Below are 16933 nucleotides of genomic sequence, written 5' to 3' on the forward strand. Positions count from 1 at the left end.
CCTAGCATGAAGTCGGTGCTCAAAAGTGTTCATGAAGAGTGACCTCAAAGAGAGAGCATCCCCATCACTCTCATTTGTGTGGTCCCAGGTTGTCCATGTCCAAGAACACCCTCTCAGACTCCTTATCCTCATCCCACCAGAGCTCCTACCAGGCAGCTCCTGTATGCACCCAAAGAACTGACTTTCAAGCTCTTTTTTTTGTTTTTGTTTTTGTTTTTTGGTCATCTTTGTTCTAAGCTATGGAATCCTTTTTCAAATGCATCTTTTGCAGAAGTTCAACGGGCAAAACAGACAGGGAAGCCTGGTAGCCACTCGTGCACTGAACCTGGAGCATCACAGAACAAGTGAAGTTTGGGCACCATTGGCCAACAGCATCACCCCACTTAGAGTAGGACCAAAAAAAGATCATCTGGGAGAACATCGACCTCTGGGGATTTTCTAGGCCACTAATCCCATCCATTAGGACAGTCAAGAGTGATGGATCCTAGCATGAGTCAGAGCCCAGAGGACCAAGGCATGGGCCACCTTGTCTGACAGAGGGCCAGAGTAACTAAAAGGCTACTTGCCCTCAACAGCTAGGTTGTTCAGAAAGGTCCACTCAGAGACAGAGACAGAGACCGAGACCAAGAGGAGTAATCCCAGACAGGCCAAAACAAGCACTGTAACACCATAGAGGCTGGGGCAGTGGGTGCTACAGTAACTAGGGCATGCCTAGGTCTTCAGCAGGAAGACACAGGCCACATGAGAACCTCATAGAGCATCATTTCACAAGCTAACCTAAAAGTGAGATTGGGGTCTGCACTGCTATGTGAAGATGGAGTGACTCCAGAGAGATGAGTCGTGTCCAGGCAGAGAGAAAGCTGCTACTGACAGTCCCAGGGTTGTGGCCAAGGCTTCTGGACCTGGCTCCCTGGACGGAGACCTGGATTGCTATGTGTTTCTTTCTGGTAAGTAGGTCCAGAACCATTGCTTCAAATTACTATATTTCTATGGAGACTCACTTTCCTGCTCCCTTAGTCAATAAGTTCACACCTCTCTTCTCAAATTTCCATCACTTCCTTCTCCCACGCTCACTCAGCATGATCCATGATCTCACCGAGGAAACAGAAGTCAGCAAAAGAGAACTTCCAAGATTCCCACCACCACCTCGCCTCACCTGCCAGGCTCTGCTTTCCTTCTTCTCACTGAAGATGAGCTGTCCTTGCTCCACTGGGAGCAAACGCCCCCACTGCAGTCCCTTTCACCCGCACAAGCACATGGCTTCAGCAGCTGTCCCTCTCTCTCCCAGATCATTGGTTTCCCCTTCTCCCCCATCCAGCACCAATATGCTGATGCTTCCTCCATTTTCAAAACACCTTCTGGGGCACCTGGGTGGCTCAGTTGGTTAAGCGTCTGACTTCGGCTCAGGTCCTGATCTCACAGTCAGTGAGTTTGAGTCCCACATCAGGCTCTGTGCTGACAGCTCAGAGCCTGGAGCCTGCTTCGGATTCTGTGTCTCCCTCTCTCTCTGCTCCTCCCCCACTCACGCTCTGTCTCTCTCTCTCAAAGATGAATAAATGTTAAAAAAAAAAAATTAAAAAAAACACCACCTTACTTTGGGTGTGTTCACTCGTTATAATTCACTGAGCTGTACTTATGATTTGTGAACTTCATGTTTGTTTTATTTCAATTAAAGAGTTAAAACAACCCCCCCCCCTTAACTCTACATTCCCCTCTAGGTTCCACCCCATTTTTTTGCTGCCCTTTATAAAACAGACCTCAAAACAGTAAATAATACCTGGAATATAATTAGTAGGCTAGGCTATGCTGTGTAACAAATGAATGCCAAAATGGTAGAGGCTTCACACATAAAGGCTTATTTTTTGCTTACACAAAATTTACCTTGGATCTGGTAGTAATTCAGCTCCCTTCCAAGCAGTGATTCAGGAATCCAGGTTACTAGCATCCCATAGCTCTGCCATCTGGAATACATGCCTTTTCCACATCACTGGGCAGTGGAAGACAGGGCTGGAAGGTCATGTACCAGCTCTTAAATACTTCAAAGCCCAGATTGGCCAGAAGTAGTCACATGGCCAGAGGGACTGGGAAGTGTGGGGAGCTCACGGGTATCTGGTAATCAAGAAATACATCTGCCACAGCCTCTCCACTTCACTCACTTGGGTTTTTTTTAAGATTTTATTTTTAGGTAAGCTCTACACCCAATGTAGAGCTCGAACTCACAATTCCAAAATCAAGAGGTGCATGCTCTACTGACTGAGCCAGCAAGGTACCCCTTTCCCATTCATTCTTGAAGCCACTCCAACTAGACTTGCACCTCCATCATTCCAGCAACACTGCTCTCATCAAGGTTGCTAGTTGACCTCGGGATCATCTCACCTCACTCAGTAGCAGTAATGGATACACACTTGGTGATTTCCTCTCTTAAAACACTTTTTCTTCTTGGCTTCTGGTACACCACTCTCTTTTCTTGGTTCTCCTCCTACTCATAGACCATGCCTGCTAAGTCCTTTATGCAGTTCCTCTTACAGTTAGGGGACCCAGATTTCAGCCCTTGGATCTCTTTTCTGTCTTCATTCAAACCACTGATGATCTCATTCAGTCTCATGTTTTTGTTTTTGTTTTTAATTTTTGTTTATTTTTAGAGGGGAGAAGATGCAGAGAGACACAGAGACAGAGAGAGAGAGAATCCCAAGCAGGCTCCACACTACCAGTGCAGAGCCCAATGTGGGGCTCAAACTCATGACTGTGAGATTACGACTTGAGCCAATATCAAGAGTTGGATGCTTAACCGACTAAGCCACCCAGGTACCCCCAGTCTCATGGTTTTAAATTCCATTGATACATTAGTGATTAGTGATACATTGTGATTCCAATTTTTATTTCTAGCCCCAATGTCTCTTCTGACTTCTAGAGTCACACACATTTAACTGTCTACTTCATGTCTTACAGTATCTCAAAGTTATATGTCCAAAACTGAGTTCCTGATTGTCCTCTTAAAAACGTATTCCTCCCAGAGTTTTCTCCACCTCAGTGAAAGACAATGATTTTCAGCAAATCTTGGAGTCATCTCTTTTCCTCACACCCCATATATCGAACCACTAGCAAATCCTGTCACCTGTACTTCTGAATACCCAGCAAAATGTCTCTCTAGTTAATATTTTCCCTATAGAATTCCTCTTGGTTTTTAATACCCAACTGTGGTAGCCAGCCTTCAAGCCAGTCCCCAATGATCCTCAACTTACAGTGTATATGCCTTTGTGTACTCCCCTCCCACACTGAGCAGTTATGTAACCAATAGGATAACGTGAAAATGACAACGTGTGATTTCTGAGGCTAGGCTAAAAGATACTGTGGCTTCTGCCTTGCTGTCTTGGATCACCCTAGTTGGAGTCATCAGCCATGTTGTGAGGACACTCGAGCAGCTGTCTACAGAGAGAACCTCAGCAAACTTTGAGACATGCAAATAGCCAGTACCAAATGTGCCAGTCATGTGAGTAAGCAATCTTCTAGCCCCCGTCAAGCCTTCAGATGACTTCAACCTCACAAGAGAACCTGAGCCTGGACCATCCAGCTAAACTGCTCCCAGATTTCTCCCAAATACCAAAGGAACTGCATGAGATAATAAATATTTATTGTTGTTTTAAGCTGCCAAGTTTTGGAGTAATTTGTTACACTGCAATAAATAACTAATACAACAAACTTGTATTGTTTTGGCCTATGTTTATATAGAAAAATACTATTTACATCATCAAAACTTGATCTATATTTTAAACAAGTGATGTACATTTAAGTCCTCAAATTACATTCCAAGTTGGATAGAACATCACTCACTAAGTGGCAACATAACGGGCTTACTTGCATCATGGCTGTTGAAGGTACTGAAAGAGGCCATGATACTGCATCAAAGCAGCAAACTCTGGTGGTCAGGAGGGTATGTTTTTCAGCATTTTATATCCTAACGCTATAACCTACTGGGCATGTATTAGGTATATATTTTCCTGTGTTTTAGTACCATTTTAGAAAATTGGGGGTTTGTGGTCGATGAGGGAAGCATTATACTTTTTCCCATTTAAAATAATGGTGGGGGGAGGCACCTGGGTGGCTCAGTTGGTTGGGTGTCTGACTTCAGCTTAGATCATGATCTCATGGTTTGCGGGTTTGGGCCCTGCGTCAGGCTCTGTGCTGACAACTCGGAGCCTGGAGCTGGCTTCAGATTCTGTGTCTCCCTCTCTCTCTCTGCCCCTCCCCCTGCTCACACTCTCTCTCTCTCTCTCTCTCTCTCTCTCTCTCTCAAAAATAAAAACATTTAAAAAAATTTTAAATAGTGGAAACAGGGGCACCTGGGTGTCTTAGTCAGTTAATGTCCGACTCTTTGTTTCAGCTCAGGTCATGCATGATCTCATGGTTTCGTGTGTTTGAGCCCCATGTCAGGGTCTGTGCTGGCAGAATTCTCTCTCTCTCTTTCTTTGCCCCTTCCCCACTCATGTTGTCTCTCTCTCTAAATTAAATAAATAAATAAATAGATAGATAGATAGATAATAAAAAGATATATGAAATAATGGGAAACAGATACTCAGTTAGTGATTCCAGATAATGTCCAACTTTTGTGGAACAGATTACTAATGTTAAATGGGAAAAGCCCATCTCCAGAATCTGACCACTGCTCATCACCACCACCACCACCACTACCACATTGGTCCAGGCCACCATTACCTCTCTAGGGGAGTGATGCACCAGCCTTTTAACCAGTCTCCCCACATCTACCTTTGTCCTTGCGCAATATATCCCTCCCACAGGACTCAAAGAGATCCTCTTGAAAAAGGAAGTCAGGCCGTGTAATTCCCCTGCTCAAAACTCTATAATGGTTCTCACTCATTCAGTGAGACAGCCAATTTCCTCAGAGCAGCACACAAAGCCCCACTCTACCGCTTCCTTTTATTTCTTTGACTTGATCTCCTTCCCTTTCCCCTGCTCCCTTCACCTCAGCCCAGACACACTGACCTCATGGCTTTCCTTTAGGATAATATAAATGTGAATCCTAAGTACTTCTGCATTTCAGAATTTTGCCCTTGCTGAACTTTCTGCACAGACCACATCTCTCTGCTTTTCACTTTGTCCCTCATTCACCTATTCCACTGATGGGGCTAGATATTGACATGACCTACTCTCTCACTTCCTTCCGGTTGTTGCTCAAGTGTTACCTATCAGAGAGGCCTTCCTACAATATCCCTGATTCTTACCTGTCTTACCCTGCTTCATTTTTCTATGAAGCATTTCAAATTTCAGTATGTCAGCTCCACATGCAGGAGGAGTTTAATCAACATTTGCCAGATAAATAACTTTGGAAGGGAAAAGGTGAAAGATCCTCAAAGAATATCCAGTTATAATGCAGTCTCTGGAGACCCCTGCCTGTGGAGAAGACTTGTTTTTGGTAGTAGTCAAGTGTTCAAGAACAATGGTCCTGGAATCAGAGGGACCTGGATGGACCTGGTTTGGTTCCATAAGTCTTAGCTTTCTCATCTATAAAGTGGGGATAATGATAATACCAATTCACTGGGTTGTGGAAGGATTAAATGAGATGTTCATGTAATTTGTTTACCCTGGCACACAGTAAGCACTTGCACACTTAATGGCTACTGCCATTAATATATCATGATTATTTTTACTTAGCATTCAAACCATATGTAGCTGCACTTACACACAAAAAGTGGTCTCTGCCATGTAAATCAGTCCTTTGAAAGTTGGCTCACCCTGAGCAAACATGATTATGACCTCATGAAGCCAGGTAGCTTCTGGCCTGAAGTGACCCACCTGTGATGTCCAGCCAAAGAGATGTCTGTGGGCCTTGGGCTGGGGGTTCCTCCAGGCTTACTGGCTATTTGTTGGGCCTGACATTGCAGGAACAGACCATTGGTTCTCTGCTGCTCCTGGAAGTTTCTCCCAAGTTGATCCTTGGTCTGCCACATGCCTCTGCTCTGTGGCCTTGTACCTCTGGTCAAAGACCCAAACATGGTCTACGGCAACTTACCCAAGGTCCTGGGAGCCCACGACCCACCGATCCCTTGTGGACTTAGGTGACTGAACCCAGTATGGCTGAGTGGTACTCAGCATGGTAACTATATGGAATGAGGGCAGGGTCAGCTGGCTGGGGCTGGGCTAGTAGACGCTTCCTTCACAATAGTTCCCCAGCTACCTGACATCATGTAGCATCTCAACATCTCCAAGGCCAATTGGGGGATCCAGCCAGAAGTCCTGATGAAGCAAACAGTTCTCTAGACACTTACTCTGGAAACTAGGCAGCAAACCCCACCCCAACCCCCACTGGAGCCATAACCTTCATGACAGAAGCTCCTGGGAGGCTGGGCCTGAAGCAGTTAAGCAAGAGAGGTCTCTTGGAACCAGTCCCATATGTGCCCTCAGGGTCCCTTCTCAGGCAGCCTCTCTAGAAGCCCCCAGGGCATGCTACTTTCCCTAGATGTGCTCTGCTGTGCCTACAAGCAATGTCTCCAAACAGGTTGTCTCAATCAGCCCTTCTTGTGTGCTTCCCTCCCTCAGGTGCCCACCCTGGAGCAGGCAGAACCTTTAAGAGCCCCTCCCTACTGACTCCTACCACTCTTGCTCCCTCTTCCTGCTTGGATAGTGCTCCATCCTGCCCTGACCCTTTTGGAGTGGGCTATCTGGGAGGGTGGTGCCAGAATGCATGGGTCTCTGGCAGACAGGGCCCTGGTGAGGCTATGCTGTAGCTGGTTCAGCAGGATGCCTGCTCCCTGAGCATCGCCTGGTACTTGTCACTGCTGGTGGCCACTCCCCTCTCTGACAAAGGCTGCTCACCCTCCCCCAGCAAACTGGAACCCAGAAACGGTGGCTCAGCCAGTACAGGCAGACAGGTTATCTGAGCCAGGGCACCCTTGAGAGCAAAGTCCAAAGCCCCAGGACACTTCCAGGAGTTGCCTGCTCACCCCACAGTCACCTCTGCAGATCTTTGAAAGGATTCTGCCCGGGGGAGGGGGAAGGGGGGAGCGGAATATGTGTGCCTTGAGGGGCGGGTCCTACCAGGCCACTGCCTCCTATAGGACTTTGCTCTCCCAGCCAAAGGAAGGGTTCTGGTCTTCGCCTTTTGTATTCTTCAGCTGGGGGACAACCGGCTAAGGCACCCCAAAGAGACTAAATCCTCCTATCGCAAGTGAAGCGTAGGTGGCAGGGGCCCCCAGTCTTCAAGCCCCTGGCTCCAAGGATGACAGCTCTCCAGTTTCTCGGTACCCCCTGGCCACGTGGGTTGGCAGTCGTACTCACCTGTTTCTCCGGGGGGGGGGGGGCCAGGACGCACAGAGACTGCCGGTCACTGCTCTCTGCCGGACCCCCAGGAGGGCACGGGTGTCCGGCCGAGTCCGGCCGGAGGGCGCAGGTCAGACCCTCGGACCCCTGCGGACGCAGACATGGCCACAGCGCAGGCCACCGCCCCTCCCACCGCCCCTCGCCCAGCAGGCGACCCAGGAAGACAGCCCTCTCCGGCCTCTCGTGGCGGAGGCCTGGCTCCAGCCGCTCTGCCTCTGGCCCTGCCCGCCCCGGGGTGCATTGTGGGAAATGTAGTCGGCGCTCACCGCTGCCTGCGGCACTCTGAGGCGGGGCTGGGCGCCCGGTCCCGGCAAAGTCGAGGGCGGAGCGTCACCCGGAGCAGGATTTGTCTCATCCGGAACCACCTTCTCCAGCGTCGGGCCTGGCCCAAATACCTCCTCGGAGCCCAAAGGCCAGGGTGGACCGTAGGCCCAGACTCCCTGGCCCGTCCGCCCTGGCCATCTAGAGGTTTATTTCAAGGCAGAGTAAGACACTTTGGGATTGTTTCCTCTATTGATTGTGGAAGGGCAGTGCAAGTTTGGGAACTGGATAAATGTCATTAGTGACTCTAGCTACGCTGGTTGTAAAGGATGTAGGCACACCAATTGTTGCTGAAGACGTCCTTTTAGCCACGTTTTAATATTATCAGTATGAGGCTCTAAAACAGTTCTCAGCTTTGCACATAGAATGACCTGGGGAAATTTAAAAAATCACTAATGCTTAGAGATTTTGATTACTCCTAGAGAATTCGATTTAATTGAACTGGGATGGGACTCAGGCATTGGTATCTTTTTAAAAGCTTCCCAGGTGATGTGCCAGGGCAAGGAACGATTGCTATGGGCATTTGTAATGTCCTAGACACAAAACAATACAAACGACAGGAAAACATAAAGCTTTTCCAATTTTTTTTAAAGTTTATTTTTATTTATTTTGAGAGAGCAAGCTGGGGAGGGGCAGAGAGAGAGGGAGGCAGAATCCCAAGTAGGCTCCACACCTTTGAAATCAGGAACCGTGAGATCATGACCTGAGCCAACATCAAGAGTCAGTTGCTTAACCGACTGAGGCACCCAGGTGCCCCCCCAAACAACTTTATTCTTTTTTTTTTTAACTTCTTTAAATTTATTTTTGAGAGACAGAGACAGAGCATGAATGGGGGAGGAGCAGAGAAAGAGGGAGACACAATCCGAAGCAGGCTCCAGGCTCTGAGCTGTCAGCACAGAGCTTGATGTGGGGCTTGAACCCACAAACTGAAGTCATGACCTGAGCTGAAGTTGGAGGCTCAACCGACTGAGCCAGCCAGGCACCCCAAAACAATTTTAAAGATCAGTTTAAGGAAGTAAAATCAGAGATTAACAAAAATACTGCTCATGTTTTCTCTGAAGAGAATCACTTTATAGCTTTTCTGGTTAATTTCCCCAATAGTTTTAGGATGAACTAAAAGGTCTGAAATCACTCCTTTGATTCTCTCTGCTGCTTGGAGCACCCCAATGCAGTATCCTGTCTCCATCTCAGCCCTACACTGGAATTGGGAAAGCTCTGCCCCTGAGCTTCTCTTGTGGTCTCAGATGGCTGTCACCTGGAGCCTACCAACACAACAGTGGTCTATGACTGAAATGGTGACAAAGCTGTAGCCTTTTACTGGAGATGGCTTTGCACAGGGCTGAGACCCTCGCATATAATTTAAGGGAAGACTTCTCCTCCCTTTTAGGTTAAGGAAATGTGAGAAAATGTCCAATTCCTTCACTATCTATTCCCCCTGGAAAGGAGAGCAGAAGAGGAAAGAGGAATCTCTCCAGGTCATCACTGGTCACTCAGTATTTTCAGTCCTCACTACCTCAGGAGTTCAGGCTCCCTCACTTAGAATAAATATCATTTATACAGTTTGGCTGTCATGAATCCCATCACATTAGTTGTGATGAGTTGTGAGAACAAATTGTGTGAACTTGTAAGAGTTCAAGCCATGGGGTGCCTTGCTGCCTCAGCTGGTAGAACATGCGACTCTTGATCTCAGGGTTGTGAGTTCAAGCCCCACGTTGCGTGTAGAGTCTACTTTAAAAATTTTTAAATTTAATTTAAAGAGAGTTAAAGCCAAGAAGATGTCATATTCTCTCATTGGTGCAGAAGTATCCTGGCTATATCCCATTAACTAGAAACTGTCCTCCATAGAATTGATCTTCATAGAAGACATTTAAAGTTTCCTAACATACCTACCCAGTCTCTTCAATAGTCTGTAGGGTGACCTCAGGGTTTTTTCTGGAGTCTCACTCTTGCTTTCAAGAACATCAGCTCCACCAGACAGCACCACCACTGTCATTAGGAAGTACAGCTGACCCTTGAACAACGGGTGTTTTATTATATGCAAATCCATTTATATGCAGACGTTTTTCAATAAGTATATTGGAAAATTTTGGGGGGATTTGTGACAATTCGAAAAAACTTGCAAATGAACCATGTGGCCTAGAAGTATAAAAAAATTAAGTTAGGTATGTCATGAATGCATAAAATATATATACATACTAATCCATCTTGCCATTTATTACCATAAAAAATATACAAATTATAAAAAGTCAAAATTTATTAACTCCCTCCCACACAAATACTTACAGACTGTATGTACATGGTGCCATTTGCAATCAGAAATGTAAACAAGAATAAAGATGTAGTATTAAATCTTAACTGCATACAATTTACTACAGAACATACTGTTCTACTGTGATAATTAGTTAGCCAACTCCTGCTGCTTTTGTGGTGAGCTTAAAACCCCATGCGATGCTAATCATCTCTTTGTGAGTAGTCTCTGGTAAATTGCTTATCACAGTAAAAAGTGACTGACTTCTCATGGTCCTCACCTTTAAGTAGTTAAGTTTTGGGGAATCCAAAGTTTTACGTGGATTTTCAACTCCACAGGTAGGGGGTGGGAGTGGAATTGGTGCCCCAACCCCTAGGCTGTTCAGGGGTCAACTGTATTGCGTCTACTTAGCCAAGCAAGTGATTACATCCATGTGCTTCTGGCTAAGCCTTGTGCCTACGACACTCACAGAGCAAACCATTGTGGCTACTTAGTAAAACATTTTAAGGTTATCATTCCAAACTCTGTTTTAATCCACTTACTGACTTATATTTGAATATTGGGACAATCCTTTCCAATATGTCACCTTTTTGTGCTCGCTTCGGCAGCACATATACCAATATGTCACCTTTTTGCTTATAGAATTACCAAGAAATAAATCTTAGTCTTTTGGAATAACAAATGCCAGTCCCATGATGGCTCTGCTGCCCTGCAGGACAATGCTTCAAACCTTGGGCGTTGCCATAAACCACACATTACCCTGCACCTTCTGTCACCCTCTAGGTCTGGGGCTCCTCTAAACCTCAGCTTTCTATTTTGTCTGGGTGCATGATTTTCATGGACTCAGCATGTCCTCTCCATAACAGTAGCAGCAAGGACTAGTGGGGACTGGAGCAATGGTAAAATAAAACCTCTTGTTCTTCCCCAGATGTCTTTTCTTTCATAGTTTTAGGGGACATTTCAGAACTTGAGGTGCTGCTAAAGTGAAAATGCCTAATTGTGCCCGGAGGCTGGGATCTGTTCCCTGCCCTGTTGCTATTTTACTTGTGTGACTAGGGGAAAATCCCTTAATGACCCTTTCAGCACTTTCCCCCTCCTACAAGTACAAGATATCTAATGTGAAATACTCTGAGCTAATAATGAGAACACTCGGTCCCTCCCTGGAAAGTCTGAAGTTTTCCTTCCTGCCTTTATTACTTTGCAGGTCCTGGTAAGGCAGATGGTTTTTTTGCTCTGCTGGAAAATTTCATCTGTGGTCTTGTATCATCTGTGTCTCTCCTGGTTCCTGTCTCTCATTTTAACATTTGATCAAACCCTACTTTCCATGCCAGGAGCCATGGCCCCAAATGAGACCAAGGCAACAAGGAACAACATACAGGACATGGTCTTTCTCTTTGCTGGGTCCTCCCCTGTGAGCATTTAGGGGCTTGAAAGTGGGCGCACCTCCCTGACTAGGCCTTGTATTCCCCATTCCAGGTGAGGATGCTGCTCAGATCAGCTCTTCTAAATAGCTCATACTTCCTGTTATTAGGCCGGGGGGGGGGGGGGGGGGGGGGGGGGGGGAACAAAAACCTTACTAATACAATGAGCCCTTGTAAGTTTAAAAAAAGAAAATTCCAGATGCTTCCTCTGAAAACCCTCAATAATCACCTTAAGAAAAAGGGGAAAATAGTCAGGAGCATAAACCTTGGAATAAGACTGGGGTTGGAATCGCCCCACCCTCTACTTTCCAGCTGTGGCAATTACTGTACTTACTTTAACAGGTCTTTGGTTTCCTTACCTATAAAAGCGGTTTTCTCATCTGGCTATTGTGAAAACTAAGTGAGATAATAAAGTGCCAGCCCTATAGTTTGATAAAGAGTGGCAATTATTATTACCCAATGAAATTGGGTAGAAGGCAGGAATAATTAGCCTTAATATGGCTTACCTCTCCAGAGACTAAAGTACTACCTGATAAGAGAGAGACCCACCAACAATGGTCCAGTTTGGAAGGTAAAGTCAAAGTACCCACAGTTCCGTGTAGCAGTTCCTCCTCTTCCTTGTAACCTGTGTTGGTGTGCCCCAGGGCTCAGGGCTGGAACTCTGTTCTGTCTACACTCCCTCCCTCATTCCCTTGGTCATTTCATTCAAGCCTATGGCTTCAGACACCAACACCAACCATATGCTGGTACCTCCCAGATCTGTAGCTCTAACCCTGACCTTTGACCCTGAATTCCAGACTGATGTATCCAACTGTCAATTCCACGTTTCACTTGAATGTGAGGCGTCAAAAACTCAACCTACCCCAAACTGAGCTCTTGTTCTTCCTACCAAAACTGCTTCTCCCACATTCTTCCCTCTCTGCCCTCATCCCAGTCCATGTCTCCTGTGGCCACACAGGTACAAGTACCATCCTTCTGTGGCTGCATTATTGCAACACTCCTAACCAGCTGCGCTGCTTCTGCCCTTCCTACCTTTGGCCTATTTCCACATAGCAGCCAGAGGGATCATTTAAACATGGATGCCAAGTTATATTATTCTATTTAGAGCCTTCCAATGGCTTTCCATCTCCCTCCTTACAGAAACCAAACTCATTTCACAAAGAGTGCATATCTTGTTTAATTTGTTGTCCATCTCCAATAATTACCCCACACCCATCTCCATTTGGGCAGCAAATTTTATCAGCTTTGTTTGTTCCTGGATCACCAGCACCCGATGCAGTGCCTATCCCACACAGGCCCTTCATACAGTTCTTGAATGAAAGAATGACTTCCGGACAAGATGCCTGAAAAGTGGAAAGGTAATTTTTAAGACTACTTAACCCAACAACCTCCTTTCACTGCAGATAAAGATTGCTTTATTTTAGAACGCTTTATCGGCTTTTCTGGCAGATTTCTTTGACACCATGATGTTGAATTTGGGCTATACAATCAGGTTACCTTTCTTAAAGGTCCACTGATAGAGACATCAGGTGCCAGTAACCAGAAAGCATATCAACAGTGTAGACAATCCACCTGGAAGCTTAGAGCTTGCCGTTTGAACATTAGCTGTAAGGAGATTCTGGAAATGAGCTGCAAACTGAAAGCTTTCCTGCTAGATTGGGAGATTTGCAGAGAACTTTCCAGTTCTGAGACCTCGCACAAGTCACTCTTGGCTGGATTTATTGCCTGAGATCTAGAAAGGCCCTGGGGAAGCTGGGTGGAATTTCCCTCATAAGTGGGACTACTGAACCTTGAACAGATTGTATTTGCCTGAAATACCTGCAGAATGCCTAACTTGGAAATCCATTAGAAGAAAAGGGGACGAGCCTCTAATTCAAGGGCTTCTCTTGCACCTATCCTCGGGTCTTGGGCAAAAAGGGCTAAACCCCTGGACTGAGGGGGTCAGGAGTTAGGCGTTTGGGTGGGCCACCAGTCACTTTCCCGGAAAGCTTCGACCGGAGAAGTTTCCCTTCTACTGCCTTCACAATGACGGAAAATACGGCGGCCTCGAACCAAGCGGACTAGGGCCTTACCCACGCCCCTGGGGCAGAGAAGAACAAACCTCGCGGACGCAAAATCAACAAGGGGAATGCGCGCCTTGCTCTACTCCAGAAACAGCGCCCAAAGACCAGCCAGGGCCTAAACCACAACCCCCTGCAGACCCCGCAGACCTGGGGAAGAGCGCCCTCCCATTGGACGACGGCGAGCGGCGTGCCCTCACGCTTCGCTCCCGTAGGCAGCCCCGCCCCCCCACCACGCGCGGGGCACGGCGGGAGTGGAGTCGGCGCGACCTGCAGCTGTACTCCATCTCCCGGCGGGCCGAGCGCTGAAAGCGGCAGCGCGGCGCCTTTGTGGAGCAGCGGCCCGGCGCGGAGGAAGTTCCGGTCTCCGCGACGCAGGGTCGGTGGCGGCGGCTGAGGATTAGGAGGAGCGGGCCGCGGAGGCCGCGCTGCCTCGGTAAGGGCCTGGGGCGGTAGAGAGGGCGTGCCGGACCCTGCGGGGAAGGAGCCAGCCTGCCAAGCCGCTATGGAAGTCGCGGGTCCTCGCGGCCTGGAAGCTGTGGCTTCGGTGTCGCGCGGCGGCCGCGGCCTCGCTTGGGAGGAAGAGAGCCAAGTGGTGGTGTGGTGAGGGAGGCGCCGCCCTCGGGAGGAACGCCCCGGAACGGTCGCGGGCCCGGGGCGGGGCCCGGCGGCGGCTGTAGAATTACCGGTCCAGCCTCGGGGCTGTTAGCTGCGGGGTCCCGGGCTAGCGCGTGGTTACGGTTTGGTGCTTCTGGTCTGCGGAGCCTCAGGCGGGCCCTTTCTTCCGCCTGTTTTCCTGCTTTTGCGGGAACCTGATCCAGTTCTGAGGCATCGCTCGAGAAGGAGGCCTTCTTGTGCCTAGCACGTAGCCCCGTTTTAGACCTGGCCAGACACGGGTGGGTGGGCTCAGCCCGACCACAGGGCAAGAGATCTCCGAGCCCGGCACGCGCGGTGGTAGAACCTGGTGGCGGGGGGGAGTGGTCTGGTGGGTTCTGCGCCCGTTGGGAGAATGTGGGAAGAGGGATGTTTCTTAGTATTTACTCTTCAGAGTCCTTTTGGCGTTGTAATTCTGTTTTTCTTCTAACTTTATTATTGATGTGCTACTGGATTCAACTCTAGGGGTGCATTTTTTAATAAATAGAAAAGGCCTTGTTTTGTAAGGTACATAAACTTTAAGGGTAATTGTATTTTTTACATATTTCAGGTTTGCTTGTGAAGGTCACAGTTGCTGGATCTAAGTGAAGGGGTTCAGTAGACTCTGATGTGCCTGGTCACCTGGTTCATTTTCTGAACTCTGGATTGTGCCCTAGGTTTGTTAGTTTTCAACTTCCTGTTGAGTAATGCCACCAGTGTGAATAGTTTAATAATGTCAACATCAGCAAACTTGTGAGGATTGTAGAGAGAGATCTGAAGAACTGATGATGGGTGACGGTAGGGACTGGCAATGTCTAAAGTAACTAATGGCATGTTAGTTGAAACACAGACAAGTTGGACCTGAACCTTGTCTCATTTAATGAGCACCTAACTAGGTACTTAACCTATAGGATAGGTACTAGGTCTGGACATCTGTAACACCCTTCTTTATAGAATTCTGTTACCAGACTTGGGTTTATTTTTGTTGCCTTTAGGATCCTAGGTTCTTGAAGCCTTTCAGAGGAGACTTGTCAAGGCCTGGGTGGGGGAGGTGAGTGTGTGTTACTAAATGAACTCTTTTATTGTGGGTACTTGAGCAAGGTTATACTCTTCTGCCAATGTTTAAATGTATAAACTGCTGTTACTCATCTGATTCGGGGTTGTATTAAGATTGAAACTATCAGCGGGGAGCCTGGGTGGCTCAGTCGGTTACCTGGCAGACTTCAGCTCAGGTCATGATCTCCCAGTTCATGGGTTTGGGCCCCATCGCTGTGCTGACAGCTCAGAGCCTGGAGCCTGCTTAAGATTCTGTGTCTCCCTCTCTTTCTCTACTGAGCTTTCCCACTCACTCTCTGTCTCTCTTAAAAATAAACAAAAAACATTAATAAAAAAAAAGATTGAAACTATCAGAAAGTTCTGGAAAAACATTTTTTTTTTTAAGTTTATTTGTTTTGAGTGAGAGAAAGCGCCAGTCAGGGAGGGGCAGAGAGAGAGGGAGAGAGCATCCCGAGCCTTTAGCACAGAGCTACATGTGGGGTTTGAACTTCAGAATCATAAGATCATGACCTGAGCTGAAGTCAGATGCTTAACCAACTGAGCCTCCCAGGTGCCCCAGAAAGTTCTGAAATTTTAAAGATCGTAAATCATTCCTTGATGGATTTTTTTTTTTTTAGCTGTATATACCAAGAGCTTAGAATTAATTTTTCTGTTACACTCCCACAATACCTTCTTCATCTCATTCACTTAGTTAATGGGCATCCGTTGAACGTATTTTATAACCCTCCTATCACACTATGGGACACAGAATAGCAGAGCGAATGACTAGAGGAGCTCTGGAATCTGATAGGGTTTGAATCCCTGACTCCTTCACTAACCCAGTGACATTGGATAAACTACCTTACTTCAAATTGTGAATTACCTAACTTCATATGTGAAATGAGGTTTTTGTGAGGTTTATGTAATGCTATTAGAACAGTGCCTCGTGTGCAGAAAGTGGTTACTAAATGTTAGTTTCTTTTTTTAAAACAGATTTGTTCAGATATAATTCATAATTCATACATCATGCAGTTAACCATTTAAAGTGTATAATTCAATGCTTTTTACATATTGCTAATTTTTTACAGAGTTGCGGTAAATATATTTTGTTATGTATGTTGGAACAAAATTTGCTATTTAAATCATTAAAAAAAGGGGCGCCTAGGTGTCTCAGTTGATTGAGCGACTGACTCTTGATTTTGGCTCAGGTCATGATCTCACAGTTTGTGGGTTCAAGCTTCGTGTTGGGCTCTGTGCTAACAGTGTGGAGCCTGCTTGGGATTCTCTGTCTCTCTCTGCCCCTTCCCTGCTCTCTCTCTCAAAAGTAAATAAACATTAAAAAACAATAATAATCAGGTATACACACAAAAACTTAGTTACAAAAATCTCAAAAATAAATATTAAAAAAACTTTTTTTTAAATTTTAAGTTTATTTATTTAAGGGATCTGTACACCCAACATGGGACTTGGACTAATGACCCCAAGATCTAGAGGCGCACACTCTTCCAATTGAGCGACCCAGGTTCCCTTAAACCGTTTTTAACTGTAAAATTCAGTGCGTTAATTACATACACTGTAGTGCAACCATCACCACTCTCTATTTCCAAAATTTGTTCATTACCCCAAACAGAAATTCTGTCCATTAAGTAAGTCTCATTGTCCCCTCCCTCCAACCCTTGGTGACCTCTAATCTATATTCTGTCACTGTGATTTTGCCTGTTCTAGGTACCCCATATAAGTGAAATCATACAATATTTGTCCTTTCTTGTCTGACTTCTTTCACTTACCATAGTGTTTTCACAATCCATTCATGTCCTAGCATGTATCCAAACTTCATTCTTTTTTTACAAATTAAAAAAATTTTTTTTAATTGAGATATA

At 46.4% G+C, this 16933-nt stretch overlaps 1 protein-coding gene and 1 long non-coding RNA gene across 9 annotated transcripts in view; one reads left to right on the plus strand and one right to left on the minus strand.

Annotated features, from left to right (window-relative positions):
• Window positions 1–12484: 12484 nt before the first annotated feature.
• LOC125929377 (uncharacterized) lies at window positions 12485–13744 on the minus strand. Its single transcript, XR_007459849.1, has 2 exons — window positions 13656–13744; window positions 12485–12668 (listed from the first exon to the last, which is right to left on the minus strand). It is a non-coding gene; the product is annotated as an uncharacterized LOC125929377 (long non-coding RNA).
• The window catches only part of RBM6 (RNA binding motif protein 6), a 105136-nt gene continuing 101945 nt past the window's right edge, over window positions 13743–16933 (plus strand). For 3 of the 8 annotated variants that reach the window (XM_049640505.1, XM_049640499.1, XM_049640502.1), the window contains exon 1: window positions 14310–14695. The gene's annotated coding sequence lies outside the window, so the exon portion shown is untranslated. Of the gene's footprint in view, window positions 13822–14067; window positions 14282–14308; window positions 14696–15013; window positions 15070–16933 lie in introns of those variants that run through there. The other 5 variants (XM_049640504.1, XM_049640503.1, XM_049640501.1 and 2 more) reach the window with 4 other exon arrangements.

This window comes from Panthera uncia, chromosome A2 (genome assembly GCF_023721935.1).
Source record: "Panthera uncia isolate 11264 chromosome A2, Puncia_PCG_1.0, whole genome shotgun sequence".
NCBI lineage: Eukaryota > Metazoa > Chordata > Mammalia > Carnivora > Felidae > Panthera > Panthera uncia.